This window comes from Rhinolophus ferrumequinum, chromosome X (assembly GCF_004115265.2).
Source record: "Rhinolophus ferrumequinum isolate MPI-CBG mRhiFer1 chromosome X, mRhiFer1_v1.p, whole genome shotgun sequence".
NCBI classification, from domain to species: domain Eukaryota; kingdom Metazoa; phylum Chordata; class Mammalia; order Chiroptera; family Rhinolophidae; genus Rhinolophus; species Rhinolophus ferrumequinum.
The window spans coordinates 61,970,548-61,992,572 of record NC_046284.1 but is presented as its reverse complement, the minus strand read 5'-3'; the positions used below and the strand labels follow the sequence as shown (position 1 = coordinate 61,992,572).

At 36.4% G+C, this 22,025-nt stretch overlaps 1 protein-coding gene and 1 pseudogene across 1 annotated transcript in view; one reads left to right on the top strand and one right to left on the bottom strand.

Annotated features, from left to right (window-relative positions):
- Positions 1–22,025, top strand: part of LOC117026836 (protocadherin-11 X-linked-like) — a 788,660-nt gene that overhangs the window by 613,516 nt on the left and 153,119 nt on the right.
- LOC117024609 (transmembrane protein 116-like) lies at positions 180–1,318 on the bottom strand (annotated as a pseudogene).

The window sequence follows — 22,025 nt, the reverse complement described above, 5'->3', positions numbered from 1 at the left end:
GTAATATGAGTCTATCTCTTAGATGGAAAGTGGCTTCATCTCCCTGATCAAAGACTTTAAGAATCACTAATAAATCTGAGAACAATGAAGAGATCCTAGCCAATTCCCCTAGAATAGCTACTGACCATGGTACTATATTCTCTTTCCCTTTCATAATTTAAGGCATGGTTAGAAAAGACTTAAGATGTTGTTCTCCAACACTCTTCCCAATCCCTCACTGTGGAATAACTGCAGTTCCTGGATATTCCAGTATTATAGTTTCCAAGAATGGTGGAGATGCTGGTAGCAAAAGTAAGCGTAGATGCCAATGGATCTAGGCCTCCACTATAGAATCTCTTCTGTGAGCATAAAAATGCAGTCTGGGTGTCTGCATCATGCTGCGCCTTTGCTTTAGTTGGAAGAATCTTTGCTTTAGTTGGAAGAATTTGTACTGTGTCCAGCCATATACTCCGGAGTTGAGTAGACCATGAGATGATGCTGTTAGAGCCTGGATAACAGAGGGCCATGTGAATCTTGGTGTCCTGTAGCTTGATCAGCTGTATGATTCTCAGAATGACAGTTGGGCCCCAGCAGCAAATGAAAGCCAGTGGGTAGAAGCACACTCGCTGCTCCACGATGTGAATCACTGCCCACTGGTCACTCCCCAGAAAGCCAGTTGATTTCACAAACTTCTTATACAAGGTCTGGGCTTGGATGAGTAAAACCAGGGTGAGGAGGCTGGTTAGAAAGCTGGCCAGGAGAATGGTGAGCCCATAAAAATAAGTGTGCTACATACAGACTGATGTGTTGACAGAAGGCAGTTCAGCCATGGCTGACAAAGGTGAGGGCATCCGGATAGGCCTGTGGCTCTGGCTGAAGTTGCAGAAGCATTCCCTGGCATTCTCCAGACAGAATACCAGTATCATCAGTATACATCATACAGGTATCATCAGTAGTAAAGGTATTGGGCTTGACAAAATGATGGCTTTTCGACCAACCTGACAAATATTATCTCTAACCAGGAGAAATGTGCTCTGTCCACTCTGGTTGTGCTTCATCCTCAGCTCTTTGTACAGATACCAGAAGTAACTGACCGTGTAGAGAAGTGAGGAAATGTAGAGTATCTGTCCAACTGCTTGCAGGTTATCCGTAACTGATAATGCCCTTGTTGGCTGCCGAAGTTCCATAGAGAAGTGCCTCAGTGAGCCAGCAGATTCCCAGGAGGAGGTCAGAGAAGCTCAGATAAAAGAGTGGCCATATCTCTGGAGATTTCTGTATATTCTGGAATACGGCATAGTGAACTTGAGCCCATAACACTCAGAGTAGCCATAACAAATAGTATCCACCAGACTGGGGTAGTAGTGGATCCCAACCGACTACCTGACGGACCAATGGCAGGAAGAAATGATAGCCGGCATTGTCATCTTCAAAAACAAGGAAAGACAGTGAACCAAGAGCTGCAGAGACACCAAGCGTGCAGTTGTGCCTCTCCTCGCATGAGGGAGGACGGGAACACAGCTCATTTTGACAAAGTTTGGTATTGGATGGTTTTCAGTGCTTTTGCCGCTTTACTATTTAGAATCACATTAGAGAAGATAATTAGGCATATTAGAAAAATGTCTGTTTGTCTTTCCTATCTCCTCTCATTCACTATCTGCCTTTCTCCTTATCTTCTCTCTTTTCTTTTCTCCCTACTCCCTTTTAGTGTTTTTTCTTGTTCCTCACTTTTGAGAAAGGAAGATTTAAGTGTTAATGTACTGGAAGCAGGTTTAAAGAGGAGAAGATTTAGTCTGGTACTTTCCTTATAATTCTCTACCTACACACACACAGAAACACACACACACACACACACACACACACACACACACACTCCACTCTACAGCCATTTGGAAGACAAAATGCGAAGAGCTCTAATGTTCTCAATTCTTTGTAGTTTGAGAAAATAACCTCTACTATTTCAGAGAACAAAACGGCCCATATATCCTGGGACAGAAAGAAATAACAGTAACCCTACAGATTTATTTCATGAAATTCAAATCAGTCATGTTCTGAAGTATATCTTTTCTCTGAGCTATTGACCACTATACTTAAAAGTTAGTGGTTTTAGAGTACAGGCAGTCATGGTTTTAAATTCCACATCTTATAGCGATCGGCCTTTTATAATTTGCAAGTGATTTAACACCTCAGATCTTCAGTTTGCTAATCTAGAAAATAGGATAATAATGCCTACCTTGCAAAGTTGTTGCTAGCATTAAGTGATATACCTGATACAGTACAAGTATTCATGTTAATTATTTTATTATTAATATTATTATTAACCATACTCTTCAAGTGGGAATTACCTATCTGAAAACTCATGAAAATATTAATAATGTTTTAAACAATAGCCATAGTAGGACTGGCGAACTATTATGAAGCTTATCTACTTAAAATTCAGTTAGTGACATCATAAATAAATGGAGACCAAAAAAAATACATAATCTAAAGAAATATTATCTTTGTTTTAAGACTTTTGGCATGTGTCCATATTCCATCCTATGAAATCCAATTATTTTAATAATTGTAATCAAATTGAGCTTGTTATTAGAGTGTTTGTACTGTTGAAATAGATTTGAGATAAAAAGTGATATGGAGAATTTTATTTATGTGCTTCAAATAAGCATTTCCTGATGCAGTTGTAATTTCTCATTATATGCATATAAGTATACAAGCAGTATAGCAATGTATCTTGCAGGTGCTACCTTCAGAGTCATCAAAAAACTCTTGCAGAACGTGTGTGTGCATAGTAAAGGAAATGACAATGACTTTTCTCTGGGAACTGATAGCCCTTATGAGCATGAATTGTGCATCTGTGTCTGTAGCTGGCTGAGGGATGTGGCAGTGGATTGCTTTGTACACTTTCCTGTGCTTTCCCTTCTGTTTGCCCTGCTGTGTATCATTCTCTCATCCAGCCCACCCAGGTCAGAGCGAAGTTTTCCCTTCCCAACTTTACTGTCTGGAGATAATGGAGGAGGGCAGGAGCAGGTGCATGCAAATGTCCCAGTTGTCACAGTCTCCCTTTTCTTGTGTCCCTCTTTATTTCCTTCTGTGCCTTTGACATTAAAACAAAACTCTTTTAGAACACATCACGATATGGCCTCTCCCACCCACAGGTAGGACAAGTGGTTGAATGCCTCGCACATCATGGCTTTTCTTCATCTATATTTATAAAAACTCTTATTTTCCTTTAGTATTGCCAACTCTCATGTATTTACTTATTTATTTTGTTTCAGTGGTCACGCTGGTACTGTTGTGCCATCCGAAAATTTAGCCTTTTAGCTTTTTTGGTGGTATAATTAACACGAACTAAATAAATGCAGCTTGTGCCACAGCTGTCAAGGCACCTGGGTGTTCACAGTTTCACCCCACCTTCTGGGGCAGGAAAGTTTTTGTAACACATGTAGTGGAGTAAATCTGGAGCAGACGAACTCATATGCTCTGGCTTCCAATAAGGCAGGAGGGGGTAACACGGCACAGAGCCCAGACACAGCTCTGTCAAAGGTACTAAATTACATGTGTCCTGCACCACACGATGCTGGGATCTGACTAAATACGTTCCACATGCCTCAGTAGTGGGCTTTTATTGGCCTTCATTTTTTTCAATAAAAACATTAGCTTATAGGGAAAATAAATAATTTTCTTGTCAGTGGTCAGTGACTTGAACTAGCATAAATATCCTTTGGCATTTATTCAGGAGAAGCTAAATCAGAATTTACCCTTTCACCTATATGACAAAGTTTACCTTGTCTGATGAGAAATCCAACAGTATCTGAAAAGAAACTCCTGGGAGGGCATGGAAGTGGGCAAAAGAAGACCTGAACGTGACAATTGGTATATCAAAAAGAAGCATCTTGAGAAGTCTGTCAGTCCTAGGATGGCAAACAGACCCTTCCACAGAATCATCTTGCCCAGATAGCACATATTGGCAGCTAGCATCCTGGTGTTTAATGTCACACATAACTTTATTATCTGTTAATAGTATCCACCATGCACACCCTTTAGGAATTGAATAGGCCATGGAAAGCCAATATCAAGGAGTTAGCGACGTTTAAAAGAATAATCCACACCTGGCTAATGAAAAGCTAGGATAGATGAGTTTTAGATGCTTTTATACACAAGCCCTTGTTTGTAGTATTTTATGCCTTATAGGTAGGGGAAGAGAAATCAGTGATTTTCGGGGAGGGTGGTAATGTGCCTCTAGGGGACGCAGATCACGATAACTGATGAACTCTTTCAAATTCCACCTCCTCACTACCCAGGTTCTCTGAACCTCCAGTGGTACATAAACCTGTGAGAATCACTGCCTGGTGAGCTTCACTGACAGATAATATCACACTCAGGTTTGTTGACGTGGAAGAAAAGTTGAGAAGTTACTGATGACTTTTCTTCCTCCACAATGAGTTTCCTTAAAACTTCGAGTATATTAAACAAGAAAGAAGCTCTTTTAGTTTCAGCAGCTTCTGTCAGTATAGAAACATAAAGTATGTTTCGTAGTGAAAATATGAAGCTCACCATCTGCTTTAATGTCTTTGGAGAACAGTTATCAATGACTTCGTTGCAGGGTTAAAATTAATGGGCTCAAGCTTATTGTAGTGTGAGCATCTTTAGGATTTCGCCCATTGTGAAAATGTCTTCTAAATGGCATTCTGCCAAATTCTAGTCCTACTTGTGGAATTTTGTGACACTTCATCTTAAAATGCAAAATATTCGTGTTCTGATTCCATTTTTGAACTTTCGTTCTGAGGATGGAGATAAGGCTAAATAGCATTCAGAAGAAAGATATTAAATGTTGAAAATAACAGTTAAGAAAACTACACAATTTCCCATGATATTTGATTACATGTTTATTCGGTAGTTTGGCAGTTGTTGGCCTATAATTTTCATTTCCAGGGCCAAGTGAGCAGTTTATTCATTTTACTTTAGAGTGTTCATTTTTTGTGATAATAATTTTAATGTTTTTGCACCAATTATGTTTGAGCAAGAGGTAACTTGCTGATGGAAGACTTTAATTTCAAAGTAGTTTGGTCTTCTCAGTGGCTGTAAAAGTCTTGGCTATGCAGTTGAACTTTTAACATTTCTCCTCTAAAAATAATTTGAAACCTCCACCGCGTTCGATCTTAAATCTATGGTCATTAATGATGTCTTAGAAAATATATCTAATATCACAGACGGAAAAAATGTGTTATTTCTGTTGTGGAAAACTGACTTAAAATATTTGTAGAAACATTCTGAAAATGCATTGTGTTGTGATTGTAGTTTCTCATATGTGGTTCATGGTCATTAGAGGCAACACTATGTATAGTGCATAAAGCAAAATACGTCAGGTTTACAACCGTTTACATCTATCTGTAATGCATAATAGCATATGTTTTATAATGCTGAAAATAAAGATAATGTATCTTTTTATTCTCAAAACCTTGACTTTGAAATTTCTTCCCACACGAAAAATTAATGCTTAAGAATTAAAAGCTAAAGTGAATTCCATTGTGCTTAACAGTCTACTGAGTTTACAAAATATAGATTTATCTGCAGGAGGCATTCTTTTTTTCAGATGAAAATGTGAAAAAAGCCAACTTTACCTTATATGATAATAGTGTATTTTAGAAATAAAATTAAAAGTACAGGATTGCTAATACCTTCAGAATATAACTGAAAACAATGAATTTCCCCCATATTTTCCTTAACAACTGTAATGCTACATCTCCACACTTGTGAAGAAAATGTTTTTTTGATGTTTTGTGTGGTCAAAACGATGAATTTATAAAATTTGTAGACAGGCACTTTCCATTAAAGATTTCTGACCTTTAAATTATTATACTTTTAAAAGGGGTCAGTTTTTCCTAGATGGAAGACTTTGTCATTGAATTAACACCATGATACAGAGGAAACATTTAGGATTTAACAGAATTTCATCTGAGTTTAAGACTTAAAAGAGAACTCAATCTCCATTTTTTGACAGGCTTACTGACCTCTATAAGGAGGTAACGGAAAACGTACAAGTAATCAAAACATTTGTAAAAACATACCTAAAGATATTTATTTTGGGGGGTGAGGGATAGGTAGAAGGCATTATCATCAACCTATTACTATCATATCTGATGTGCTTAATGATTCAACACTAAGCCATCTTAATCACATTATCTTCAAGTGATGTGAGAATAAACTCTCTGCCCATATCCGTTTCTGCCTGAAAATCACCAACTTACAGTGTACACCGAAGCAAATCATTTGGGAAGCTGTGTATTGCTTAAAAACTGAATTATCTTAGTGTGTGTAGCTTATACAGAAATTAATTAGCTTATGTTTGGGTGTCCAACTGTTTTTCACTACTCTGAAGACTAGATAAGGTTAGAATATGTATATTACATTAAAGTTTATTGGAGTGACAATCGTTAGTAAAGTTACATATTCAGGTGTACAATTCTATAATACATTATCTGTATCTCACATTGTGTGTTCACCACCCAGACTCAGTTCTCTTTCCATCACCATATATTAGACCCTGTTTACCATTTTCTAGAGTCCCCCGCCCCCTTACCCTCTGATAACCCCTAAACTGTTGTCTATGTCTATGAGTTTTTCTTTCTTCATTTGTTTGTCCTGTTTTTTAATTGTTTTCAGTTTTATATACCACATTTCAGTGAAATCATGTGGTTCTCTACTTTTTCTGTCTGATTTATTTCGCTTAGCATTATAATCTCAAGATCCATCCATGTTGTCACAAATGGTACTATTTCATTTTATCTTACAGCCGAATAGTATTCCATTCTGTACATATACCACAACTTCTTTATCCATTCATCTATTGAAGAACATTTTGGTTGTTTCCATGTCTTGGCCTCCGTCAATAAAGCTGCAATGAACATTGGAGCACACGTGTCTTGATGTATAACTGTTTTCAGATTTTTGAGGTAGATACCCAGGAGAGGGATTGCTGGGTCATATGGTGATTCTATTCGTAATTTTTTGAGGAACCTCCACACTGCCTTCCATAGCGGCTGCACCAGTCTGCATTCCCACCGACAGTGGATGAGGGTTCCTTTTTCTCCACAGCCTCTCCAACACTTGTTACTATTTGTCTTGATGATAGCCATTCTAACTGGGGTGAGGTGATATCTCATTGTAGTTTTTATTTGCATTTCTCTGATGCTTAGTGATGTTGAGTATTTTTGTATATGTCTATTAGCCATTTGTATGTCCTCTTTGGAGAATGTCTCTTCAGGTCCTCTGCCCATTTTTCAATTGGATTGTTGGGTTTTTTGTTGTTGAGTTGTATGAGTTCCTTGTATATTTTGGATATTAGCCCCTTATCGGAGGTGCTCTTTGCAAAAATCTTCTCCCATTCAGCTGGTTGCCTCTTGATTTTGTCGATGATTTCTTTTGCTGTGCAGAAGCTTTTAAGTTTGATATAGTCCCATTCATTTATTTTAGCTTTTATTTCCCTTGCTTTTGGAGTCAAATTCATAAAATGCTCTTTGAACCCGAGTTCCATAAGTTTACTACCTATGTTTTTTTCTGTGCAGTTTATTGTTTCAGGTCTTATGCTTTGGTCTTCGATCCATTTTGAATTAATTTTAGTACATGGTGACAGATAGCAGTCCAGTTTCATTCTTTTGCACGTTTCTTTCCAGTTCTCCCAGCACCATTTATTGAAGAGGCTGTCTTTCCTGCATTGCATGGTTTTAGCTTCTTTGTCAAAAATTATCTCTCCATATTTATGTGGTTTTATTTCTGAGTTCTCAGTTCTATTCCATTGGTCTACGTGTCTGTCTTTTTGCCTATATCGTGCTGTTTTGATTATTGTAGCCCTGTAGTACAAGCTAAAGTCAGGGAGCGTGATACCTCCAGCGTTGTTCTTTTTTCTTAGGATTGCTTTGGCTATTTGGGGCCTTTGTGGTTCCATACAAATCTGATGATTTTTTCTTCTGTTTATTTTTAAAAATGCCATTGGGATTTTGATGGGGATTGCAATAAATCTGTATATTCCTTTGGGTAATATGGCCATTTTAACTATGTTGATTCTTCCAATCCATGAGCACGGAATGTCTTTCCATTTCTTTGTGACTTCTTCAATTTCTTTTAAAAATGTCTTATAGTTTTCAGCATATACGTCTTTCACATCCTTGGTTAAGTTTTTTCCTGGGTATTTTATTCTTTTTGTTGCAATTGCAAAAGGAATTTTTTTTTAATTTCTTTTTCTGAGATTTCATTGTTAGTATATAGGAATGCAATAGACTTTTGTAGGTTGATTTTGTAGCCAGCAACTTTACTGTATTCATTATATATTGTTTCTAAAAGCTTCTTTGTGGAGTTTTTAGGGTTTTCTATATATAGCATCGTGTCATCTGCAAAGAGTGACAGTTTAACTTCTTCATTCCCAATTTGGATGCCTTTTATTTCTTTCTTTTGCCTGACTGCTCTGGTGAGGACTTCCAACACTGTGTTGAAAAGCAGAGGATACAGGGGATAGCCCGGTCGTGTTCCTGAACGTAGAGCAAAGGACTTGAGTTTTTCACTATTAATTATGAGATTAGCTGAGGGCTTGTCATATATGGCCTTTACTATGTTAAGGTATTTTCCTTCTATACTTATTTTATTAAGTGTTTTGATCATAAATGGATGTTGTGTGTTGTCAAATGCTTCTTCTGCATCAATTGATATAATCATATGAATTTTGTCCTTTATTTTGTTTATATGGTGTATCACATTGATGGATTTGCATATGTCGAACCATCCTTGTACCCCTGGGATGAACCCCATTTGGTCATGATGAATAATCTTTTTAACACATTGTTGCATTCGATTTGCTAGAATTTTGTTTATGATTTTTGCATCTGTATTCATCAGAGATATTGATCTGTAGTTTTCTTTTTTGTGTGTTATCCTTACCAGGTTTTAGTGTCGGGGTAATGTTGGCCTCATAAAATCAGTTAGGGAGTACTCTCTTCTTCAATTTTTTGAATCAATTTGAGTAGGACAGGTATTTGATAGTCTTTGAAGGTTTAGTAGAATTCACTAGTGAAGCCATCTCGTCCCGGACTGTTGCTTTTGGGAATGTTTTCCATGACTGATTCAATTTTCTTACTGGTTATTGGCCTATTTAGATTTTCCACTTCTTCGTAATTCAGCCTAGGAAGGTTATATGTTCCTAAGAACGTGTCTGTTTCTTCCAAGTTATTGAATTTGGTGGCATAAGTTCCTTTATAGTATTCTTGGATGATCCTTTGTATTTCTGTGGCATCCATGATAATTTCCCCTCTTTCATTTCTGATTTTGTTTATTAGTGTCTTTTCTCTTTTTATCTTAGTGAGTCCAGCCACGGGTTTGTCAATTTTATTAATCTTTTCAAAGAACCCACTCTTTGTCATGTTAATTTTTTTCTATTGTCTTTTTGTTCTCCATTTCATTTAGTTCTGCCCTGATTTTTATTCTTTCCTTTTTTTTGCTGATCTTGGGTTTCATTTATTCTTCTTTTTCTAGTTCTTTTAGGTGTAACGTGAGGTTATTTATTTGGGATTTTTCTTATTTTTGAGATAGGCCTGTAATGATATAAATTTCCCTCTTGAAATTGCTTTAGCTGCATCCCAAAAATTTTGGTAGGATATATTTTCATTCTCATTTGTTTCTATGTATCTTTTGATCTCTCCTTTAATTTCTTCTTTGACACAGTCGTTCTTTAAGAGTATGTTTTTTAATCTCCAAGTATTTGTAGTTTTTCCTGCTTTCTTTTGTAGTTGATATCCAATTTCAAAGCCTTGTGATCAGAGAATATGCTTGGTATGATTTTCTCGCGTCCCGCGCGACGAGAGTTGTGGGGAGCAAGTAGGGCGGCGCAGGTTTAAGAAAAGACAGTAGTCATGAATAGAGTTTAAGTGCGGAGGCCAAGGGACCCCCAAACTCAAGGATTGGAAGCCCAGAATCGAGCCTTGCATCAGCTTTTATCAGTTCGATGGGGAAGTAAAGGAGGTAAAGCTTGTGAATCTCAAGAACTGTGAATCGGATACATCATAATAGGAAACCGATTTAAGTCGATCACCCTTGCCTGCGGACAGCTGGACCATAAGTTTCAATTTCCCCAAGGGACAAAACCTATATGTATATGAATAGATGGAGAGCACCTCATTGAATCACTTCCCTTGCAGGTTCTGGGAAGGAATAGATTCAGAGAGGCTGAGGCTTTCCTTAGCCTGAGGAAGGCGGGGGGCTGTGCCCACCTCTGTGAACCCTGTGGGTTCTCCTGTTGGTCCCCACATGACGGCATCTGGCTTGAGTTGTACCTTCCATGAGGAATCTTACTCATCATTGACTGTCCAGTCATCTTCCTGGGACCAAACAGGGAGGCATAAGGTACAAACACAAAGGTTTAGCAAAGTCCCTGAAAGGATCTCACAGACTCTCCTTTCGTTGGGGGCAGATAGAAGGAAACAAAACAGTTAGCTCTTGCGTGGCGACATAATTCAATCTTCTTAAATGTTCTGAGGCTGGTTTTGTGTCCCAATATATGGTCTATCCTTGAGAATGTTCCATGTACACTAGAAAAAAATGTATAGTCTGATGTCTTAGGATGAAGTGCTCTATAAATGTCAATTATGTCCATTTCATCTACTGTGTCATTTAGGGCTGCTATTTCGTTATTTATTTTCTGTTTGGATGATCTATCCATAGCTGTCAATGATGTATTTAGGTCCCCTAGTGTAATTGTGTTTTGTTCAGTTTTCCCTTTAGTTCTCTTGGTTGTTGCTTAGTACATTTTGCTCCTCCCTGATTGGGGGCATAAATATTGATGACTGTTATGTCTTCTTGTTGTATATTCCCCTTTACCATTATGAAATGTCCATCTTTTTCTTGTGTTATCTTTTTCACCCTGAAGTCTGTTTCATCTGATATCAGTATGGCTACACCTCTTTTCTCTGGATACCATTTCCTTGGAGTGTCAATTTCCTCCCTTGCACTTTGAGTCTATGCTTGTCCTTGTAGCTGAGATGTGTCTCTTGGAGACAGCATATGGTTGGATTTAGTTTTTTGATCCAATCTGCTACTCCGTGCCTTTTTATTGGTGAGTTCAGTCCATTTACATTTAGGGTGATTATTGACATGTGAGGATTTCCTATCATCCTATCTTTATTTTTCTGAGTAAGGCTGTGTCTCCATTGTTTCTTTACCTTTTTGTTGTTGTCTATTATTTCTGTGTGGTGGTATTCTATGATGTTTCCCTCTGTTTCTTCTTTTATTACAGTATATATTTCAGTTCTGGATTTTTTTTTGAGCAGTTACCATTAAATTTATGTAAAAGATAGTTTGATATTTGGAGTATTCCATTTTCTTCAGCATGCTTACTTTCTCCATTCCCAGGTTCCGGTTCAGGCCTTTACTCTCCCCCTTTTTATGTTTTTTTTTTTTTTTTTTTTTTTTTTTTTTTTTTTTATTTAAACATTCACCATATTTTTTTTTATTTATTTATTTTTTTAAATTGATTTTTAATTTATTGGGGTGACAATTGTTAGTAGAATTACATAGATTTCAGTTGTGCAATTCTGTATCACATCATCCATAAATCACACTGTGTGTTCACCACCCAGAGTCAGCTCCCCTTCCATCACCATACCCCTTTTTATGTTTTGGTTGCCACAAATTGTCCCTGTTGATGGCGGTTGAATAGCCTCCCTTATTATTTCTTGTAGTACAGGTTGTGTATTAGAAAATCCCCTCAGCTTCTGTATGTCTGGAAAGGTCTTTATTCCTCCTTCATATCTAAAGGATATATTTGCTGGGTATATTATTCTTGGCTCATAATTTCTCTCTTGCAATAGTTTGAATATTTGGTTCCACTCCCTCCTGGCTTGTAGAGTTTCTGCTGAAAAACCTGATGACAATCTAATGGGCTTTCCCTTGTAGATTGCCATCTTCTTTTCCCTGGCTGCCTTGAGGATTCTTTCTTTGTCTTTGATTTTTGACAGCTTCAATACAATGTGCCTTGGAGAAGGCCTGTTGGGGTTGAGGTAATTAGGTGTTCTATTTGCTTCTTGGATTCGAGGATCCTGTTCTGTCCACAAGTTTGGGAAGTTCTCATTGACCATTTGTTTGAATATATTCTCTGTTCCCTTTTCTCTTTCTTCTCTTTCTGGTATGCCCATTATTCTTATACTGCTCTTTCTGATGGAGTCAGAAAGTTCTTGTAGAGTTCTTTCATTTCTTTTAAGTCTCAAGTCTCTTTCTTCTTCCATCCGTGTCATTTCCAGGTTTCTATCTTCGATGTCACTGATTCTTTCCTCCATCTGGTCAACTCTACTACCTAAGCTGGCTATTTCATTCTTCATTTCTTCTGTTGAGTTCTTAATCTCCAGAAATTCTATTTGGTTCTTTTTTAAAATTTCAATCTCTTTTTGGTAAAATGCTCATGTTGTTCTTTGATTGTGTTTCTGAGTTCATTAAACTATCTTTCTGTGTTTTCTTGCATCTCATTATGTTTTTTCAGAGCTGCAATCTTGAATTCTCTGTGATTTAAGTCACATATTTCCATATCTTTAAATTCATTTTCTGGAGACTTTTCACTTTCTTTCTGAGCTGTCTTGTTGCCTTGTTTATTCATGGCAATTAATGATTTATTATTTCTCTTCTTAGATATCTACAAGAGTGGGTTCTGAAACAGGTTGATAGGAAGAGGTCTTCCTTTTGTTTTCTAGTACGTGTTGGTAGAATGTTTTATTTTCTCTCTGACTGCAGTCTTTTTTTTCTCTCTCACCCTGTAGTGTTATGTTTTCTCTGCACTATTCCAGCTTGTCACACAATGGGGAGATTCCCTGGAAGGCGGGCTTCTCCTCTGTTAACAGTTCACCTGGGTCATAAGCGCCACGTACGTGTGGGGATGCAGAAAGCTTTTGAAGTTCCAAAGCTCTTCCTGCACCAGATTCAGAGCCTGTGTTTCAGCAGTTCTCTCTACTCCGGCAGGGTTCTGCACAGATAGATTGGAACAGGGGTGGGGTGGGTTGTAAGAGATGGCCCAGAGCAATGGTGGCAACTACCACCATAGCCAGGCCTACTTCCACAGCTCCCTCCCATTTACTGGAACTAGTTGGGCTGCGAGTCCATGTCTGTGGACCTCAGTTTTCAGAACTGCAAATATTCTGTTCTTTTGATCTGACACTGCTACTGTTTTGTTTCTAGCACAGGGCAGGTGGGGGTGGGGTAAACTCTGGGGGGAGAGGGAAGGGGTGGCTAGGCTTAGTGCCTAAGCCTTCTGTTATCTGCTCAGCAGTGAGAGCTTAAACCACCATTTTCAGCCTTCTACCTTCAGTCTTTGCTCTGAGGTCTCTGTCGTGAGTGTTAGGTTCAGTCATGTTATATGCTGTTCGCTCAGCCCTGTGGGCCATAAGTGGAACCCTAGCAGTCTGAGTTCTTCCCTCTCCTGCAGCTGCGGTAGTTCCAGGATGCAGTGAGCTCAGAGCACTGAGCTAGGTCTGCGTCCTGCACCCCACGTGGCCCCATCTCCGCACTTCTCTCTTCCCTCCTCCCCCGCTCATGCAATTTACCCACCATTAGATGATTTCAGTAGTGCACCCTTTAGTCTTGCCTGTCTGCTGTGTAGCGAGTCCTTTGTGGAGTTATTGTTGTTCAATTTGTTGTAAATTGCAGGAGAGATTTCAAGAGGCTCACCTCATGCCGCCATTTTTATGACGTCTAAATTTTTTCTTAGTTGTCATTTAAAGAAACACTATAATGGAAATACTACCTCTAACTCTTCAATTAAATTTGCTTTAAACTGGTAATTAATTAGAATTTTTTATGTGTTTTAATATAAATTAGAAAATGGTTTGGAAATACATTTTATTAACATTTGATTAGCTAAAAAATGCTCCACTCAACAGATATGAATAAAAGCATCTTTCAAGTACTAATAATGAATTGACCATTTTATCGTAGTTAGTGATCCCTTTAAATACTTATATTGGATTGTTGTTGTTATTATCATTTTTCTTAACATTCTTATCGGGGTCATTTAAAACATTTTTAAAATTTTTATTAAATTTATTAGGATGACAATGGTTAGTAAAATTACATAGGTTTCAAGTATACAATTCTGTAATACATCATGTATATATTACATTGTGTGTTCACCACCCAAAGTCAGTTCTCCTTCTGTCACCATATACTTGAACTCTTTTCCCTCTTTGTAGTGTAGATGTTGAGGAAAATTTGCCTTCATTGGTTGATGTGAGCTTTTGTCTATTAGCTTTTATCTGTTCCTGTATGTGAGGTGATTTCTGTGCTGTGATCAGGGGTTCAGTAAATTCCCCCTGTGGTCTCATTCTTCCATACAGGGCAGATATGAGATGAGGTTGCTGTTCTGTCTGTGCTGTGAGGTGATGGTTAGCTTAGGGTTAAATAAATTCTTGATCAGGGATCGAGAGAATTCCCTGTTCGTTCTGATTGTTTCGCCCATATGAGCAGATGGAGTGAAGAAGTAGCTAAGTTATGTCAGGATGACATGACAGGCACATCTCCAGGCCTTGTTCCTTATCTGGATGAATTGGCCCTTTGGCCGGATGGGCAGCATTCATATCAGTAACTGGCGGACCTTCCTGGAATTGGCAATTCCCAGAGGGGGAGGCAGGAACAAGAAACTTGGCTCTAAGGTACATCTGAGAAAACATATAAGACAGACCTCAGTTGGAAGTGTAATTATTATTATTTCATCATTTGGTCATGTATCATTGATGATTTTTCATCATTCTACCATTTTGAAGACTTCCAGCAACATGCAGCTTACAATACCAGGGGATGTCCTGACTTCCATCCATGGACTTAGGGAGGTGGGGAATGTTCCTGACCTCTCCAGTGTTGTTCCCCTTGGTTAGCCTTCTTGAGAACTTGTTAGCCTCTTGAAAACTTGTATGCAGCTTGCAGCTTACAAAATCAGAAGACATCTTGACGTCTAACAACAACGACACCAGCAGCAACATTCTTCAGATCGTTAACACCTTGAAAATTTATATGCAGCTTGCAGCTTATAGCATCAGAAGATGCCTTGACTTCTAGCAACAACCACAACAGCTACAACAACAGCAACAACTGCAGCATTCTTGGGAACCAGCAAGCAGGGGTGTGGGAGACACCTGCGTATTTCTCAGCTGCAGAGCTGGCAAGGTTTTGATTTATGACTTTTCCAGTGTTGCTCTCCCCCAGTTTGGTGAGCTTTTGACACCTACTGTAATAGTTACTATCCTATATAGCTTATTATTGCTTTTGGTTACTCCTTACTGATGTTATTTGTGTATTTAGCCAAGCGATTTTTGATCAATAGTAAATACATGTTGGGATCTCTTAAACTTATATGTATGTGTACTCCTTTGAAATGACATTGTTATCAATGTATATAGTTTCTTCTTACCACCTTTACTTTGTCTCATTAACATATTCTATTAATTGCCTTTGTCTTTTGCTATTGCATATTGCTAAATAAATTGATTAGATATTAAATTAATTAATTAATTAGACCCTTTCTAGCTTGTGTCCCTCCCCTTTTCTTTTCCTTGCTTGTCATTACCCTCTTCTGCCATCCCCCTACCCCATTATCTTCTGGTGACCACTAAACTGTTTACTGTGTCTATGAGTTTTTGTTTCTTTGTTTGTTTGTCTTGTTCCTTTGTTGCATTCAGTTTTATGTCCCACATATGAGTGAAGTCATGTGATTCTTGACTGTTTCTGTCTGATTTATTTTGCTTAGCATCATAATCTCAAGATCCATCCATGTTGTCACAAATGACAATATTTCATCTTTTTCTTATGTCCAAGAAATATTCTATTGTATTTATGTACCACGTCTTCTTTATCCAATCATCTATCGAAGGACACTTTGGTTGTTTCCATGTCTTGGCCACCGTAAATGCTGAAGTGCACAGATAAATGTTTTCAGATTTTTTGGGTAGATACCCAGAAGAAAAATTGCAGGTTCTGTGGTAATTCTGTTCTTCGGTTTTTAAGGAATCTCCATACTGTTTTCCACACTGGCTGTACAAATTTACATTCCCAACAACAATGTATGAGAGTTCCTTTTTCTTCACAATCTCTCCAACCATTGTTATTACTTGTCTTGTTAATAATAGCATTCTAACAGGTGTGATGTGGTATCTCATTGTTGTTTTGATTTGCCAGTGACCTTGAGCATTTTTTCATATATCTGTTAACTATGTGTATGTCTGTTTAGTGGAAGTGTCTGTGCAGGTCCTCTGCCCATTTTTCAACTGGATTGGCTTTTTGTTGTTGTTGAGTTGCATGAGTTCTTCATATATTTTGGATATTAATCCTTTATTGGAGGTGTTATTTGCAAATATCTTCTACCATTCTTTTGGTTGCCTATTTGTTTTGTTGATGGTTTCTTTTGCTGGGCACAAGGTTTTAGTTTGATATAGTGACATTTATTTAATTTTGCTTTTACTTCCCTTGCCTTTGAGGTCAATTTCAGAAAATCCCCTCCGAAACCAAGGTCCGTAAGTATCATACCTATGCTTCCTTTATGCAATTTATTGTTTCAGGTCTTATATTTACGTCTTTGATCTATTTTGAGTTAATTTTGATATATGGTGACAGATAGAAGTCTAGTTTCATTCCTTGCACGTGGCTTTCCAATTTTCCCAGCACCACTCATTGAAGAGAAAGAGGCTTTCTTTTCTCCATCATATATTTTTGGATCCTTTGTCAAAAATTTATGAGTTCTCGATTCTATCCCATTGATCTGTTTCAGTTTTTCTGTTAATACTATGCTGTTTTCATTATTGTCACTTTATAGTATGAATTGAAGTCAGGGAGTATGATACCTCCAGCCTTGCTCTTTTTTGTCAGGATTGCTTTGGCTGTCGGAGTCTTTTGTGATTCCATACAAATCTGACCATCTTTTGTTCTATTTCTTAAAAAAATGCCTTTGGGATTTTGATGGGAATTCCATTAAATCTGTATATTGCTTAGGATAATATGGCCATTTTAACTATGTTGATTCTTCCAATCCATCAACATGGAATATCTTTCAATTTCTTTTTATCTTCTTCAATTTCTATTAATAATGTCTCATAGTTGTCAATGTGTAGGCCCTTCACATTCTTTGTTAAGTTTATTACTAGGTATTTTATTCTTTTTTTTTTTAAATTGCAAAAGAAATTGCATTTTTTTCATATCTTTTTCTAAAATTTTATTTTGTATCCTGCAGCTTTAGTATATTTGGTTATCGTTTCTAATAGTTTTTTGGTGGAGTCTTTATGGTCTTCGATATAGAGAATTATGTCATTTGCAAAATGTGACAGTTTGACTTCTTCATTCCCAATTTAGGTGCCTTTTATTACTTTCTCTTGTCTGATTGTTCTGGCTAAGACTTCCAACATTATTTTGAATAACATAACAATGGGGGCAGGAGGAATCCTTGTCATCTTCCTGATCGTAGTGGAGAAGTTTTCAGCTTTTCACCATTAAGTGTGACATTAGCTGAGGGTTTGTCATATATGGCCTATATTACGTAGGGTACTTCCCTTCCGTACCTATTGTATTAATTGTTTTCATCATAAATGGATGTTGTATCTTGTCAAATGCTTTTTTTGCATCTATTGATACGATCATATGATTCTTATTCTTTATTTTGTTTATGTGCTGTATTGCATTGATTGATTTGTGTATGTTGAACCATCCTTGCACCCCTGGAATGAACCCCACTTGATCATGATATATAATCTTTTTAATGTATTGTTGTATTTGACTTGGTAGTAGGATTTTTGCATTTGTATTCATCAGAGATATTGTCTATAGTTTTCTTTTCTGTGTGTTATCCTTATCAGGTTTTGGTATCAGGGTAACATTGGCCTCATAAAATGAGTTAGGAACTGTTGCCTCTTCTTCAATTTTTTGGAAGAGTTTGAAGAGGACAAGTATTAAATCATCTTTGAATGTTTAGTAGAATTCTCTGGTGTAGCTCTTGTCCTGGACTTTTTTGCGGGGAGGGTTTCGATGATTGTTTCAATTTCCTTGTTGTTGAAAGGTCTATTTAGATTTTCGTATTCTTTGTGATTCATTTTAGGAAGGTTATATATTTCTAAGAACTTGTCCATTTCTTGTAGGTTATTGAATTTGGTTGCATATAGTCCTTCATAGTATTCTCATATGATCGATCCTTTGTATATCTGTGGTATCTGTGGTAAATTCTCTTTAATTTCTGATTCTCTTTTTTCCTTAGTGAGTCTAGCCACAGGGTTGTCAATTTCTTTAATCTTTTCAAAGGACAAGTTCTTTGTTGCATTCATTTTTTCCATGATCTTTTTGTTCTCTATTTAATTCTGCTGTAATTTTTATTTCCTTCCCTCTGCTGACTTTGGGTTTCATTTGTCCTTCTTTTTCTAGTTCTTAAAGATGTAATGTTAGATTTTTTTATTTGGAATTTTTCTTGTTTCTTGAGATAGGCCTTTAATGATATCAATTTCCCTCTTTATACTGGTTTCACAGTATCCCGATAATTTTGATATGTCGTATTTTTATTCTCATTTGTTTCTATGTATCTTTTCATATCTTCTTTTATTTCTTCTTTGACCCAGACATTCTTTAGTAGCATGTTGTTTAATCTACACATAATTGTGGGGGGTTTTTCCCCCACTTTCTTTTTGCAGTTGATCTTCAATTTCAAAACATTGTGGTCAAAGAATATGCTTGGTATGATTTCAGTCTTCTTAAATTTGCTGTGGCTAGTTTTGTGTTCCAATATATGGTCTGTCCTTGAGAAAATAATGTAAAGTCTAGTCTTCTGGGATGAAAGTCTCTGTAAATGTCAGTTACGTCCATTTGGTCTAAAGTGTCATTTAAGGCTGCTATTTCCTTATGGCCAATTTTTAAAATTTTTGATTGATTACAAATAATGTGGCACCATTCTTTTGAAGTTTTATGACCAGTTTTTCCTGTAACCAGATGTATATTTATATAAGTAATTTTCAGCAGAAATATCATTTAGATTGGCTCAAAAGATTACGTAGGTTAAATTTTACACATCCAACTTTACTTTAAACAGCATATTTAAACACAGTCTTTCATGTTAAAGTTATATTCTCCAGCATGTGTTATTTGTAGATAGGAGCGACATCAAAACAACCTCTTCAAAATTGAAAAATTTCATCACATGGGTTAAGCCCCAAATACTGCCTTTTGTTTGTTTTTCTGTGCTTTCTTTGGTAATTAGTTCAGTGCTTGTTATTTAGTAGCTGAATAAATACTTCAGAATATGCAAGAAAAACAGTCACTAAAGAAATTCTGCTAGAATTTGACTGTAATTTTGGTGAGCCTTTTGTTAAAATGGGGGTAGGTATTTATTCAGAAATATGACAGCTAAAGGTAAAATGTAATTATTTAACAAAAATAATTACTCAAATGTTGACAACATATTATAGGTGTTTTATTATTACTGTCTACAGAAGTTTTCTAATTAGAGCTCTGAATTGTAAGAGAAGTCCACAGAAAAATAAAGTGAGCAAACTTTCATGTTTTCAGAATTTGTATTTTTCATTTTCATGCTTTATGTCAACTAAGAATTAATTTTGAATTCAATATTTTTCAACACAGTTTGAGGTGAGGTACACTAAAGCATTTTGCATCATTCCAGAGCATGCTATAAATCCATTAAGTTATATTTGGCTTTGGTAAAATATAATTTGGTTTAACAAGGAATAGGCAATAAATAAACTATCTTTGTCTCTGCAGCAGAAAATGGTCAGGGAGAGATTTTGTAGCAGTGTTTTTTGTGGCAGGTGTATTTTGTCTTTTGTTTGTTTTTAGAAAATGTCATTGTAATTGCCACTAGGGGATATAAGACAGCAATAATCTTATCCAAAAAATGATTTATAAGCCAGTTAGTGTTTTAAATCATCAATATTTCCTTCCTTTGTTTGGCTTTACCAAACAGCCAAAATTAAGAAGGAAATGAATAGTTAGCGTATAAATAGGACTTGTTACTTACAGTAATAATAATAAATAAACAACATTTAACCTTCTTTCCTGAGTGATGCCAGAATGATGACCTACATTTTGGAGATATTCTCTAGAAGCCTACTTCTACAGTATGGAATACTTACCTTTTATCATGATTAACATAGTGTCTTATGAACCTGTGAAGCTGGGAGATGTCACATAAGCCTTATTCGTTCTTATATTTTATGTTCTGAGAACATCTATGATAGGAGTCCATGCTGCATTGCCAAAATGTCAGTGTTATGGAAATTTGTAATTCATTCCAAAAATGATCTTCAGTATAGAATAATGAAGAGAAGAGGAGTTTTAGAATCAGTCCTGAAAGTGAATGCAGATTTTGCTGGAAAATGGATATAATACTGCTTATCTCAGTGGGTAGATGTGCAGATAAATGACACATGTACATAAATCTCGTCGTATAGTGTTTGAAATTTATTAACTGTACAGTTATGACACATTATTATCTTTGTCATTGTTTTTGTTGATATATGGAGATTTAGTAATACAGGTGCAACTTGACATGTACATTTTCTTCCGTGATCAAATAGCATTAGTGATGTGTGTTGTGGTGAAGCAGTGAGAAAAGGCTCTGAATGTGCACATTTATGGAAGCAGGAGAACACCAAAACCAAACTAACTTTGCCTAGAGTTCGCTTCATATTGTGGATACAAGGAAAATATGCTATACCATTTTTTTCTCTTCTAGGATCATGTGACACAAACACAGGGTTTTTATAGATGTATTTTAACTTAAATTTCATCTGTCATCTATCTGTCTATCTATCTATCTAATCTTTCTGTTTTTCTATTTATACATTCATATCATGATGTGCAAATTGAGTTTTACCATTTATCAATATGCTGTTTGACACTTGGTTCAACAAAAATAAGCTGAATGGGAAAAAAAATGAATGAACCATCTTTTATAACTACTATACATACACTGTTCAAAAATTTTAGCAGGATTTCATAATTAGATGATACTCTTTTTGTTGGCAAAGCTCAAGGGAAAAAGAAAAGGACAAAATGTAAGTGTCAGTCTTTGGGAGATTGTATTAAATATCTTTAGTGAATAAAATTTCAGTGGCAGAAAGTACACTGAATTTTTAAAAACATATGTTCAATTAATTGGTACCTAAATTAATGGTACATGGTCATGCTGAATATTTAAACCTCCTCATTTTTTGGACAGGTTTTCTAGTGCCAATTTGAGAGAAAAATTGCCACCAGGTAAGAGTCACATTAAAACCCATTAATTCATAGTGAAAATAACTCGGAGACTAACATAATTAAAAGGTCTTCAACAATTTGAAAAAAAGTAATAAAATCTTTGACCAAAGACATAACTGTTTGAAATTTTAAAATTTAGGTAATTTTAAATAGCAAACCAAAAACCCCCCATTTGAATTTGAATAAAAACTGCATAGAGAAAACTGAATGACAAAAATACAGTAAGTTCTAAATAGATGAACAAAATAGTAATAGAATCTATACTAGAGAGTTAGCTGATAAATATTGTCATTAAAGTAACAAATACAGTAGAAAAAAGTCCCCTACAAAATATGGACTAAATGTAAGGTTTAAGAAGAATTAGGCAAAAAATCAATAATTACAGGAATTAGAAACATGCATAAGATCCTGAAGTCTCCTGATTAAATATCCAGTATTCCTACATGGTTCTATCTTGCCATCAAACCCCTTGCTTCCATAGATAGACTTATGGGTATATTATTCAGGGAATTAAAGTAATCGCTAAGTCTGATATTTCATTGTTTCCATACTTATAAAATATCAACACTGTATCACTGTAGACTAGCTTAGCAGCCAGTAGTGACTACTGTAGTGCTTAATAGTTGTATCGTATCACAGGACAACTCCAGAGAGACATAGCACACGTATACATGGTGATTTTTTTCAAAATTGCATTTTGGCACATTTATTGTTGCCTGTCTGTGAGTATGTACTAGCTGTGTGTAGGTATTTTTAATATAGAAAACCTGAACACTGAACTTCCTATG